Raw genomic sequence first — 15,000 nt, forward strand, 5'->3', positions numbered from 1 at the left:
CCTGCCCTTTTCAGCTAGTTTATTAGCAAGCACGTTCCCTTGTATGCCTATGTGGCTTGGGACCCAGTTAATGATGATTCTTCTACCTTGACTGAGGATTCTTTGGGCTATGGTTAGCACTGTTGTCAAGAGGTAGATGTTGTCAGGGGGCATGCTATGCTGTAAGGTGTCAATAGTTGCTCTTGAATCTGTGTGAATGACGTGTCCTGCCCTTAGGGACGCGTGTGTCAGGGCTTCCATGATCGCAACCGTAATGGATACTGTGGTATCCTTTGTTGCAAAGCCGGCGCCTGCAGTATGGTTTATTGGATCCACGGATTCGTCCGTGTAGTATGTTATGCTACCCGGAGGAGTTATTTGAACAATGACCCTTTGTGCTTGTGCCTTTAGGCTAGGCATGGAATATTGATCTTTTCTCATTGTGAGATTTAGAATTGAGAATTCGATTATTTCGTTTGCCCATGGCGGGGGTTCTTTGTAATCAGGGTGAGGGGTGTCCATGCCCTTGGCAAGCAATGATTCTTTTAGCTGAAAGCGTATCAAAACTCTGGCTGTATGTGTGAGCCAGGAATTGTCCGCAAACAACTGGTAATCTTGTAGGCGTCTGAGAACTCTTTGTCTTAGATAGGAGTTTCTGGGTGCCTGCAGGACCTTGAAAAAGAACTGTGGTGCTATTAGATCAATTCTGGTGTCCATGGATGGTAAATCAGCTTCCATGAGGAGGTTGATGACCTTTGTCCACTTAGTTGCACCTAGAATTTTCCTGGCTGCTGCGTTTTGTTGTACTGGAAGCAATGAGGGCGACAGATGCATAGTCAATAATAGGACGGACAGCATGTACATAGAATGATTTTAGTATTTTGTGTCCTGCTCCTATGTGTAGGAGTTTCTGGGTGCCTGCAGGACCTTGAAAAAGAACTGTGGTGCTATTAGATCAATTCTGGTGTCCATGGATGGTAAATCAGCTTCCATGAGGAGGTTGATGACCTTTGTCCACTTAGTTGCACCTAGAATTTTCCTGGCTGCTGCGTTTTGTTGTACTGGAAGCAATGAGGGCGACAGATGCATAGTCAATAATAGGACGGACAGCATGTACATAGAATGATTTTAGTATTTTGTGTCCTGCTCCTATGTGTCTCCCTGTCATGACTTTCATGACTGACAGTCTTTTCTTGGTTTTGTCAAGCAGGTATTGGATCTCCTTTTCGAAAGTGAGTGTGTCCTATCCATACACCAAGGTATAGATAGTCCTTCACCCATTCCAGGTCCATACCCTGTATAGTGAGTTTTTTTATTTCTGACATTAATTCTCAGAGCCATTGCTTTGGATTTTGCTGCCGATATTTTTAGACCCGTCCTACAACACTCTTCAGACACCAGGTTCAGACAACGATGAGCTCTAGTTAGGCAGTGATTGCCAGAGGCTATGATTGCCAAATCATCTGCATAAGAGATGATCTTGCATCCCTCTGACAGGTGAATGCCGAGTATGTTGGACATAGGGGTATTGAACAGGGCTGGACTAAGAACCCCTCCCTGAGGAGTTCCATTTTCAAGTGGCATGTGCTGTGAGAGGTGGTCTTGAAATCTGACATTTGCTGACCTATTTTTAAAATAGGCCAAGAGTCTGCCTTTGACTCCTTTGTGGATTAAGGTCTCTTGAATGGCAAGCGGGCTTGCCAGTTCAAAAGCCTTCTCCAGGTCAAGGAAGACAACCACAGCGGGCGAGGTGCAGATTGTGCTTAAGAGTGTGAAAATGCTGTGAGCAGTGCTCTTACCCCTTGTGAACCCGTGCAGGTGTTCATGAGGGGGACCCGTCTTCCATCGGAGCCTGTTGAGTACCATCTTCTCAGCTGTTTTACCCAGGCAGCTGAGAAGAGAGATGGGACGGTACTTGCCAGGCTCCTTTGGTTTTGGGATGGGAACTATTGTGGCTTGTTTCCAGCTCTGTGGCACCGTGGCCTCCTGCAAGGCCTAAATGCGAAATGATGGGGTGGGAGATCCCATCAGATCCCGGTGCTGATCCAGAATTGGTTTTGTATGATTTTCTTAGTTCCCTAAGAGAGAACAAGGCATCCGTGTCATCAGCTTCGAGTGCCTTGTCTCTTATGAGAGCAAGTCTTTCTGGATTTAAGGTTTGTTGTTTTTCTCTCATCATTGGAGGCAGATTGTAGCTGCTGGTTCTGGCTGAGAACTCAAGTGAGGAGGCAAGGATAAGGATAAGTCCGATATGCGAAGCTGAGCCTCGCTCGGGCTATGGGGGAGCCCGGCCTGTGCCGACAAATGTCGACTCGATCACCGTGTACAGAGCTTAGTCCTTACCCCACCGTGGTGCCCAGCCACAGCAGTAACCTCTGGGTGACAATTGCAACTTCTCGCGCCTGGGCGGGGCGCGAACCGCCGACCCCTCGGATGAGAAGCCGACACGTTACCACTGTACTAACCTGGAGGCTGATAAGGAGGCAAGGGAGAGTAAGCGGTATAAAAGGGAAAGGAGGAGAAACGCTCGAGAACCACGGGGCAGGTGAGGACAGGAGAACGAAAGCGAAGGGAGGTCAGGTCAGGTCGAAGGATCAGGCGGTCTATGTGACGGGTGACCGGCATAAGGGAGGAGACGAAGGATGTGGGAAGCGAGGAGGCTGTCGGCAGGAGAGAAACCGCTGTTCAAGTTGAAATTGGGCATATATATATTCTCTCTCTCTCTCTCTCTCTCTCTCTATATATATATATATATATATATATATATATATATATGTATGTATGTATGTATGTATTTGCGTGTATGTGTCAATTTGTTAACCAAATATTTGATATTTACTACTCTAGTGAAATTTCTAAAAAAAATATACGAAGGGTTGATCTATGAACGTAAAGAAAATTTAGTTGTTACAAGTCATTTCACGCACATACACGAGGTGTATTGTGCACGTTCATATGGACACACACACGCTAACTCACAAAGATGCGCTTTGACACACGCTTGGGAACAACAGAAAGAATGTTTAACTGTTGTTCGATGGTTGCTCACCTTAACAAAAATACAATTGCTCGTTTGTGGAGGGAGAATTAATTGGCTCGAATTTCCACACCTCTAAAAACTTGAATGCAATGCCTAATGATTTTATAGATTTTTAAAGATTTAGCTTTAATTCCTTTTGTTATAATGGATATTCTTTGATGTGACATATTGTCTATAATATTTTGCTTCCAAATCTCCCCCTGTGTGCAAGGGATGGCTGGGGTTACCATCCACTGGGAGAACGTGGGATTGACCGCAGGTCGGCAAGATTGCTAAACCAACACGCTAACCACTGTTCCACGTTGTCTAATTGTTGACCAGTGATGTGATATTTGGCAAAAAAACAACAACAAAAAAAAAAAATCTGCAGTTTCAGGTTTGAGTTCTAGTGCTTTACTGCCCCGATTTTTTTTTTTTTTTTTTTTTTTTTTACATATAAATAAAACATGACAATATGAGGATTTCTTTGGCGCAACCCAGATCAAAACTTTTGAACCGAGTCGAATTGGAGGGAGAGTGCGGAAATGTATATACAATAAAACATATAACATATGCAACACACACACACACACACACACATACATAATATATGTGACCATGCGCATTTCCTCGTTACAAGGAAATGTTCATGCCTGGCAATAACAAAGCGACGGCTAATTGCACGAAAGAATAATAAAAATATTTTGTAAGAAATGATTTAGCAAACATATATTTTCAGCAGAATGCTTTGACAATGTATGATCTTTTAAACTCATTCGCGCTATACTAGTTCAACAACAACAGTGTATACCAGGTATAAGCGTAGGCAGCTACACACACAAATGTATATGCGTTTGATTGTGTATGCGCGAGTATGTATATATAAACATATAGTTATATAGATAGATACATGTACGTATATATATATATATATATATATATATATATATATGTGTGTGTGTGTGTGTGTGTGTGTGTGTGTGTGTGTGTGTGTGTGTGTGTGTGTGTGCGTGTATACATACATATATATATATATGCATAAATTCATATATATAATATATATATATATGTGTGTGTGTGTGTGTGTGTGTGCGTATGTGTGTGTGTGTGTGTGTGTGTATGTGTGTGTGTGTGTGTGTGTGTGTGTATGTGTGTGTGTGTGTGTGTGTGTTTACATACATAAACACACACATTTATTTACAAACACACAAACATGTATACACACATACATACAAACACACACACATATCCTTCTCTGTGTCCAAAAGAAAGTTGGGGCAACAGGCCAGATATTCAGCATTAGGCCCATCATGGAGAAGGCAAGAGAGCATGACGTTCCGCTGTGCCTGGCTGTCATGTAATACGGCAGGGCCTCTTCTTGTCATATATATGTCATATTCTCTTGTCGACATTTTAACTTCGTTCTCATTGTCAAATCAACTGAATATCATCAGTAGAAAATATATCACATATTCGTGTGTAAAACAAAATATGATGGGAACAAGGGGCACGAGGCTGCAGTCGCGGTGGGGAATGGCCTCACAGGCTGGTTCGCCTGTGAGGCCATTTGTGTATGTGTGTGTATTATCATTATTTTTGCATAAACCTTTTATGATAGTCAACATCACCAATATGTGAAGAATAACTTTAACAAATATGATAGAGCACGGTAGGAATGTATGACATGTGAATGCAACATTCTCTTTTTCTTCTGATAACCCAATATTCTAGCATTTGTTATGGCACTGGCTGCAAGCCATTCAAAACTCAAATACCATAATAATTATATTGCGAGGTGGTTGGTTTTGTTCAGGCGATGCGATTCTCAATGGGTTTTGTACGTCAATGTTCTGCCCACACGACTTGAAATAATTGCAAGGATTTGGCGGTGCAGATGAAGTCTATTGTTATTCTTAACTTTCTGCTGGCATGATATCTATGGCTGGTATTTCATGATAATTGTTTTCAGACGCATATTGTCCACCAGGGTTTGAATAATTTCCAAAGTGTGCTCCGTGTCTGCAGCGTGTCGGAGTGTGAGCTTGTATTCGTTGATCAAAATTTTAGTGAGGCACCATTGTTAATTGTAATGTATATTACTTATTTCTACAGTATAGGTATACCCAACATATGATAATCCCCGTATAGGCAACCAAGTAATAAGCTCACTAAGCAAATTATACTACAGTTTTTGTTTTGGTATCCTCTTCCCCCTTGCACCAGGGGCCAAAGACGAACAGGACGGTTCTCACTCGGTGCCGCTCGAGGCGGAGATACTCATCTCGGTTCCTCTCATAGCAGGGAAAGTCAAGACTTTGGGGAAAGTTGCCGTAATGGCACAGGTGGCGCTGAACCACGGTTGAATAGGAAGGGCATCCAATCAGACATCGATTGTGCTCAATAATGAATCTGACGAGACCTGCTTTGGCATGAAATGCCGTTAAACAATAATGATAAAATGTGAAAATGTACAAACACGCGCGCGCACATACACACGCACACATACACATATAGTATATATGGACACACATATATAGTGTGTATGGACACACACACATATATAGTATATATGGACACACACACATAGTATATATGGACACATACACGCACTATTTGAAGGTTATTTTTCCAAGTATCTGTGAATATACATAACACTGGAGAAACGCACTGAAATTCTCGAAACTTTCACCTGCAATGGACCAAGTTCTTGAGCACTCTCTGTGTTTGTGGATAAGATGGGAAAGAATGAAATTATCTTGCAAGGCTTATTTTTATCACATATCTGTATATCATATTTTGTTTTTACTTCTCATTTCATACACCTATTATATTTCATTTCTGTAAAAAAAAAAAAAAAAAAAAAAAATAAGGAGAAAAATTATTATAGATTCGTTTGTGGTCAAGTGTTAAATTTAAAAGCCACACACATGAAAGATGACGTGGGAGTCGAATCAAGGAGTCCGTAAAGTCCGTCTCCATACGAACGAAACGAGAACTGAGGCTGTGCTCATGCCTTTGTGCGAACGAGAAGAATATCTCGGTCGTCAACTCAGTATTGACCTACATCGGAATTTCATTATCGCTGAAGTGGGTCCTCGGGAAGAAGTAAGCGAGGAAGAGAAGCGGAGGAAACAGGAGAGAGAGGAAGCATGCCAACCGTCTAAAGAAGAAACTCGCAGTTTAAGACGAGGAAAAAAATCAATAAGAAGGAAATGTCCCGTGTGGGACTTTTTCCATTTCTTCACATACACCCGATAATTCGGATCCTAAGAAATTCTTTCTATTGAAGTAACACATAATTTCAGCGCTGAAGCAAACTGCGAAGGAACTATGAAGCTATACGTGACAGGGTGCTTTGATCACTGCATCTACATCAGTATTATGAGCATAGTTCAGAAGCTTCTTAACCTTAAGTTTTCCCCTTAGAACATACGGGAAGGAAAAGTATTCTTAATTATGACTGGGATGAATAATGAAAGAGAAAGAGCGCGCGCACACACACACACACAAATATGTATATGTATGCACACACGCTCTCTCTCTCTGTCTCTCTCTGTCTCTCTCTCTCTCTCTCTCTCTCTCTCTCTCTCTCTCTCTCTCTCTCTCTCTCTCTCTCTCTCTCTCTCTCTCTCTCTCGTACTGAGAGAACGTGTTGTGTCAGCGCTCCAGGGGCAGCCAAGGTCAATCTGTTGACCCGTCCTTTAACTCTTCTAATTTAATCTCGCGTTGCAAGCAGTAAGGAGTTATAGTGATAAATATCTTTTGAAGATTAGAAAACGTGAAAAGTGACAATGATATTGACATTGCACTGGTAGGAAGTGACAGTGTAAGTGACACAAATAAGCTCTTTACCAGTTTGTCAGTTGGAAAATATGTCGTTTTTTACGGACGCATCGTAGCGACCAACGCCAATGTATAGGCGAGAGAAGAGCATTTATGGTGCGAGCATCAGAGATAGTTTTCATCAAAGTAGTGGACCTATCGAACTACAGGCCGCGAGCGACCAGAGGATTTGTTTGATTATTTGTTATCCGGTTCTTTTCTTCGTCTTTTCTGATCAGAACATATGGGACCAAATATTTTAGTGATAATCCCCGGACGGATGAGCAGAAACCAGAAGTTATCCAAAGAATGAAGATCGCATTTGTAAAATATCAATATTTGTTGTAGAAGATTCTTAATAACGCTATTCTGGTGACAATAATCAAGTGATAAAGATGGACTTTGTTTTATTTTATTGTTTAAGTTATGTTGGAATTCAAATATCTGCGAGTAAGAAAATGGGTGCAAGCAAAATTGATCTTACAGCGACTCAAAACTATTGAAAATCGGCACTGCGAGCACTTGTCAGTGTATTTAGTCCAAGGAAATCTTTTGCATAAAGTAACAATGTGGACCGCATAACATCCATTTGCCGGACTTTATTTGGCCATATTCTTTTGAAAAAAAAAAAAGTTTACAGGTTCAGTGTCACATTTTCTCAAGTTATACATCTAATACATTTTCTATAAGGAGATGCAGGAAATAGTAGATGAAATTTTCATTTAAATAATTGTTGTATAAAGCCATTATCGTTTCTCATATCAAAGGAAGAGTTAGCTGTAATCCGTTTGTGATAGTGCATGGCTCAATATTATTGATTATATCCGTTTTCTTTCTCATCTATTGTCTTAGAAAACGGCGGAAATGCTGCTACGGAACAGCGGCCGGCCATGGAGAGCAATAGATACAGGTGAATGACATTTTATGCTTTTAAGTGTTATAGTTTTTGAAACATGAATATCAACTTGGAATATGCTTAATAAACAGTCCTCCTTAAGGGTGCCGTCGCGCTTGAGACAGAAGTTCATCAGTTATGATCGGATATTTAATTTAATTAGAGTTTTTAATATGCTATACATACATATAAAGTGATAAATACCACCAAGTTTCATATCATTTGGATAATAAATAATAAAGTTATTCATGAAATAACTTATCCACTGAACAAACTTGTTGAAAAGAATACCATCTATAGTCTATAGCAATACCTAAAACTTGCAAAGACCGGAGTTTTAAATTCCGTTTTAGTTTAGTGGGAATTTATATTTTTTTCTAAATGTTCAGTCTTATGAACATCACAATATAATATATGGGCTACTATTACCTAAAATGAAAATTTCTAAGAGAACCATCGCAAATATATTCAGCTTTTAAATGATCCAAACCCCATTAGAATCGCCCAAGTATTTATGGATGAATTAAAAAAAAGGCTAAATGTTGACAAAAGTGTAGTTTTGAGATATGGGGCTCTGAAATTTAGGAAACTTTTCCCTCGATTTTTATTATTCTTTTTTAAATATTTTATTTATTTATTCATTTTTTTAGATTTCTGATATCTGTGGCAATCTTGCTGCATTCTGTGGCATTCACATGGTATTCTGAAGTGTAGTTGGTACATTGTCCCCTCCTTTTGTAAAGTACTAATGGTAATAACTGCACATAATTGTGGAAGTATGTATGTCACCACAGGCTTTGTAGTGCCTAACCTGACCACATGAGGTATTTAAATGTATAAACAACTGCTGCAGCTGTGATTAAAAAGTATTTCTGCTCATATTACGTTTATCATATACTAAAATAACATCTACAATTAGTAGTGTCCCCTTACTGTGTTATATGGGACTACATCTGCGATATGGTGTGGAGGTAGGAGCTGGCAACCTTTCTGATTTTTTTTTTTTTTTTTTTTTTATTCACTACCCGTGAGTTAGGTAGTCCGGGTTCCACTTTCGCCACCCGGTTATTGGTGCTAATTAAGGTGATTTTATTTGGTTTGCATTTGTGCTGAGTTTACATTTGATAAAGTTTATCTCGGGGGAGGAACCATAGAGATTGTTTGGAAAGATTCCTCTGACTCTAGTATGGTGCAGGCACAAGTTGCTGCTACAGTGCTTCTCTGTGAGGTTTCTGTATCTGGTACATCCCTGAAGTTGTGAGGTCTGATGTGATAGACTGCCTGACAGTCTAGGAGGTAGTGTGTAAGTAGATGGCTCACCACAGTCTGACAATGATTGCACTCTTTTGGCACTCGTTCATCGATCTCCCAACTACAAGGGTAGCCTAGTCGTAGCCGGTGGATGATAACAGCATCCTTCCTAGACATGGAACGGGGGATAGTGATGGTTTCGTATTCGATGACAGTTTTGTACCAGGGCGCCGAAGGTGAACCCATTTGAACCCAGACTTGATGTTGGATGAGTGCAATTTGCTTAGCAGTAATCTTAGCTTTTTTTTATTTTTTTTTTTTTTTTTTTTATCTGACTGATGCTTGGTTTAATCGGCTGTAAGTTTGGTGGAGGCTGGATTTGGCTGCTGAGTTTGACTGGGAATCAACGTTATTTGGACTGTCTTTCCTTGTTGAGTCAGCTGTTGTAGCTTGAACAGAGTTGATGTTACTAAATAAACATTGTCTAAGTGAACCTGTTTCTGTAAGGTGTGAATGGCAGAGAGGAAGTCAGTGAAAATACATATTGTAGGTTTTATACAGGATAGTGCATATGCCAATGCTGATCGAATAGCGAACAGTTCTGCCTGGAGAATGGAGGAATCATTGCTGAGTCTCGATGCCTGTACATGGTCGTTGCAAAGAAATGCACCTCCAGCTCTGCCTGAATCTGGATCAACAGACCCATCAGTGTAAATGACAGTCATGTCTCTGTCCTTTTCAATTGAAGAGATAGTCTCTTGTAGATTCTGGAGGTTATTCGGAGAGCAGTTCCCCTTAGGTCTTGGGAGACTGTTAGTTAGATAAGCTGCAAGTGGTTCCTAGGGATTGGGTTCTGCAAATCCATGATGTGGTGCAGCAATGCCGCGCATACATGTTCTGCTACAATCTGCTGGATTCTTGTATGACGCAGACGCAGGTTTACGAGGCGCGTCCATCTAGGGGCACCGATGATGACACGCATGCACCTATTCTGGATGGTTTCATTATTATTAACCCGGGCTGGGGTAAGAGACAGTAGGGAAAAGGAGCTGTAGTCTATGAGCGACCGGATAGCATGTACATAGAAAGATCTTAGGACATGGAAGCCAGTGCCTAGTCTTGTTGTGGTGAGACATCGTAAGACATTAATTCTTGCTTTGGTTTTGTCCAGGTTTTTCAGTTGTGAGGAAGAATCATTTTGAGTGTTGATAATGATTCCAAGGCATTTGTGAGAAGTGACCCATTCTATCTTATTGGTTTCTATGTACAGATGGTGGTTAGGAATGCAGCGTCTGATTTGTAGAGCCCTCATCTTGTTTGAGTTTAGCTTAAGTCCTAGGGTGTGACACTAGTTATGAGATCAAGAGCTTGCTGAGCATGTGGAAATCGAGAGGCACCAGTGGCAATCAATTGAAGGCCGTCGGCATAGGCGGACAGGTGTGTGGCAGGCGTAAGCTGTATGGAAAGGAGTTCTGCTATAAAGAGATTTAACAAGAAGGGACTTAAAATCCCTCCTTGGAGGGTTCCATTTTCAAAAACCTTAAAAACTGAGTAGTGCCCTTGCAATCTGACTCTTGCCTTTCGATGGAGAAGGTAGTCGTTAGTCCAGGAGAGTATCTTGCCTGAGACACCTCATGAAGTAATGATTTGTACAATGACTTCCCGTCTTGCAAGTTCGAAGGCTTTCTCTAAGTCTAGGAAGACCGCAAGACCATCTTTTCCATCAATGGTGCTGTGGATGGTGGCGAGATTATCTTTGGTTCCAAGTCCCTTGAAGCAAGCGTAAATATGCTTGTCAGGATGGGGTACTTTGCGTTGAAGTCTTGCTAAAATAGCTCGTTCCATTGGTTTGCTAAGGTAAGTTAGCAATGATATGGGACGGTAGGAGGGTGGTGTGGTGTTTTTTGGAATGGGATGAATATTGGCTTCTTTTCATTGGGACGGTAATCGGCCTGAGTTGAGTGAGGCTGTAAAGAGGTTGGTTACCTGCGTGAGTGCGTGATCGCCAAGGTAATTGAGCATAGAGTATGAAATTTTATCTATGCCAGGGGCTGTATCCTTGCTGGTTTTGATATCAAACAGTGTAAAGGGGACATCATGGTCTGAGGGGAGAGCAATAGCAGTGTGGATACTAAATTCACGGCCAGGTGAGAGGGTCTGGGTTCTGTTGAGGGTGGATTGCGGTAACTGTGTATTGCTACTTCTTGCTTGAAAGGATCGGATGAGATCATTTGTGATCTGCAATGGCTGAGGGTGACTAGGTTGTTCTCTGTATTTACCAGAAACCATGTTAAATTTCGTCCATGGGTCATGGAGGGAAGTGTGAGCATTAAGGGATTCACACCATTCTAACCTAGAGTTGGTGCGGATTTCCTGAATTTCTTTTCAGATCAGCCTGTGAGCTACTTGGAAGGTTCCAAGAAGGGAGGGAGAGAAATGCCATTTGAGTTTTTTCTTGAGTACGATGAGACGGTGCTTAAGTTCACGGACTCTGTCGTTGTAGAACCAGTCGTTCTTGTGAGTAAAGACACTGGTGCCTACTATGGGGATGGCTTGGTTTGCTGCATGATGGAGGGCAGCAACAATCTCTTTTTTCTGGTCTTCTAAGTCATGAGCAGGCACGTGAGTTTCCGCTCATTATTTCATTAGGTAAGTAAATTTGTGCCAGTCGGCTTTCCTGAAGTTCCAGTGTGGTTTGGGATTGCGCCTCTGTAGACGAGGTAGGTCGAAGGTAATGGTGGATGTAAAGTGATCAGAGGCTAAATATGGATGGAGAGACCAGATTGTGTAAGGAAGTAATGCCATGGAGACAAAGGAGAGGTCAAGTACACCCCCACTGAGGTTGGACACATGTTTGTTAAGAAGAGAGGTAGCTGGGAAGGTCTGGAGCATCCGGTTAAGGTAACATCCAGCCCTGCATACTCGTGAGGCAGAGGAGGACAACGGTTTGTTCTAAGTCGGACAGTGGCCATTGAAATCGCCACCAACTATGGACGGGGAGGTACCGACAGCAGCAAAAAGGTGATCTAGTTTGAGGGTTGCACCGAGTCTGGGTGGGCGATATATATTGTAAATGGGTAATTTGGTGTTTTGCTGGGATATGGTGACAGCTAGACTTTCTATCTCTTGCCCACAGGAAGCAGTTATCTGGAGAGGCTCAGCATGAAGGTTTCTCCGGACTAGAATGGTGAGTTCCCTGTTACTACCTTGACTGTGGAATTGATGGAATCCTTTATAGTTCGGGATGGTGATACTGGTTTGAAGAAGAGTTTCTTGCAGCAGAACGACATTGTAATGCTGTTCAGCGAGTGCAAGTGTGACTAGAGGCAACTTGACTCGTAAACCATGGATATTTACACTGGAGGAGTTTGATCTTTTCTTCAGTGTTTGGGTTATTGGCCATCGTTGGAATCAGTACTGAAATTAGAGTCTGCATAATCGTTCGGGGGAGGTCCATCAGGTATGTGAATTACTGATGGAGTTCCGTCATTAGAAGACTGAACAGTGATCGCTTGGAGTGGTGGAAAGTTAAGATCAAAATCCTCATTTGCGGTTTGGGTGTCGGTGGAATACTGGTTCAGTTGAAGTCCTGCTTCAAGAGACGAGCAACTACTCTTCTTGAGTTTTTTGCTTTCAGAGGATGATCTCCTGAAACGTTTCCTTTGTGAGAGTCCTGTGGATTAAGTTTCATGGAAGGACACCACAGACAAGGAGGTGATGTTTGAGCAGTGTGATGGGTCGCTGGGTTCTAAGGAAGTACCGGGAGAGTCGTTAGGTGGCATAGCTTGCGCGACGTTTTGGTGGTCGGCAGCTGATTCCGGTGCTGCGTCTGAAGGCCCTGCAATTTCTGTAGGTTTGACAGCGAGAATGGTTTGTATAGCCGTCATTATGTGTTTTCGGTTGGCGTGCTTGCCAACAAGGGCGAGCCCATCTGCAGGATCGTAGTTAAGAACTCCATGTCTTGGGAGCTTTTAGCAGTGCTGCAACTGGAGCATTTACTGGATGGGAGGATTACAGGAGTAGGAGAAGAAGCGGTTTAGTTGTTGGGGGCACTCTTGGCCTTGCGGATTTGGTGGCAGAGGAATAAAGTCGAGATGTAGAGGGAGAGTCAGCCTGGGAATTGGTGATCCATGCATGAATCTTTCTTGTGAAAGTCCTAGGAGGCCGTAGATCTGATGAGGGAATTACTCGAGAAGTGAGGGCAAGACGTAGGGTGCCCTTCTTTCAGTTTGGTAATGCTCAAGTCAGTGAGATGGGGTTCGGAACAGACCCCACATCTTGCCATACTTCTGCATTTCGAAATATGGTGATCGAAGCGTTGGCACTTCCCACACCTGATAGGTTCCGGGCAGTACTCCCTAAGTCAGAGCTCTGTTGGAGGATCACCCAAAACACTGACAAGCACTTGTCGAGTTTTTTCCTTGGACAGACGAGCTATAAGGCGAGAGGCGGATAACCCTCGAGGACCAATCTTGGTTTTCTTGGGTGGAGGGCAGTATAGGGAAAGATTGATGGTCTTTCCAGTGCTGAGTACTTTTGTTATGGTCTAGGATCTGTAGAGAGTCTGGATTTGATGGTTTGAGAATATAATCTCCTTTGTTGCTGATGTTGGTGGATACTTTCAATGAGGGAAATTCCTTCTCCAGAGCCAACAGGGCTTCAGTGGAGGTAGGGAAGTCTTCATTGGTGGAGATAATGTAGCTGGTGGAAGATTGGGAAGATGAGGCGGTTGAGGTGGAATGATTGTTATTGGTGTCTGGAGGATCCTTTGAGACCTCCATACGCTCCTCAGGAGGAAACGAAGAAGTAGAAGCACTGGTGTCCAACACAGGTGGTGGTGGAGTTGGATTCTGTGCAGCCTCTGCAGGTACAGGAGGACGTGGAGGTTTCTTCTTTGGTTTCGCCATAGCGAAGAATATCGAAAATGAAGGCAAAGAACGGAGCTAAGATCACTCACTTCCCCTACCCTTTCCTCGATTACTTAAGGCAAAAAAGAGGAAAGTAAAAAACCTAATAGTGGAACCTTAATCCCGAGTTGAAGGTAGCCAATGTACCAGCCCCCCTTGTGGCACTGCCCACGGGGTTCACCTTGGCACGGGAGGGGACGCTAAGTGGAAGTGATTGACAACCCTAAGAGAGGAAATAAACAAAACACAAGGTATCTCTTTATGGTTCCAACAAAAATGCTGGTCAAAGGTCTGAAGCTATGTCGGCCAATTCGGCGGAACAACATACCGATCCCTCGCTCACTACGTCCTTGGCGAACTCTCGGCGCCCTGGGACCACTAGAGGCATGAAAGTCATCCACTTGGTGTGGATCCTTCGTTGACAGCGTGCTTGGCGAGCTCTCGGCGCCTCGGGTGCAATTATCCCTCGCGTCAGGGACGGATAGGAGTCAGCAGTTCCGGCAGATGTTGACTGGACGAAGGCTGGCTGGCGTCTCTCTGATTTTCTGGTGGAGTTTTGTCTCCCAGAGCCCCAGTATTGACGATCAGCTGATGGGTAAACAGAGTTGCCAGGTAGCTACCAGAGAATGCCAAAATAAACCGAAAAAAACGAAAAAAAAAAAAAAAGATTTGTTGAGTATATTTTCAGGACGCGACAATGTAAACATCGGAGCGGGAGGCGGGGGGGGGGGGCAGAGATTTAGTTATAACTCCTTTACTTTCACATATTTAGCAAAATATTACGTCACGGGATTGCCAAATCCCACTAGATTCCAGAGTTTTTCAATTTTTCGAGTATTTTTGAAAATTTTCGTCACGACGTCCCCCTTAAATACAGTCATCGATGTTTGGTTATCGTGATTTTTAAAGGAAAACTCCACAAAGAGTGTTATTGGTGCTGGAAATGTCCGCAACTGTTCTTGTCAACAACAGAAAGACAGTCGTCATGAAGTTTGACATTATCCTCTTCGGTTGAGGACTTACTAAAAATGAGACTGACGTGGAATGAACACAACACCATCGTCAAAGCACCCACGTACATATTACACATGTTCCAACGCTTTCAGTTTACCCCTCTACAGAACTGT

The 15,000-nt window shown here is 42.6% G+C and overlaps 1 protein-coding gene across 1 annotated transcript in view; it reads left to right on the top strand.

Moving 5' to 3' along the window:
• LOC138861759 (dynein axonemal intermediate chain 4-like) overlaps window positions 1–15,000 on the top strand; it is a 98,485-nt gene that overhangs the window by 49,587 nt on the left and 33,898 nt on the right. The window lies entirely within an intron of this gene.

This window comes from Penaeus vannamei, chromosome 5 (assembly GCF_042767895.1).
Source record: "Penaeus vannamei isolate JL-2024 chromosome 5, ASM4276789v1, whole genome shotgun sequence".
Taxonomy (NCBI): Eukaryota; Metazoa; Arthropoda; class Malacostraca; order Decapoda; family Penaeidae; genus Penaeus; species Penaeus vannamei.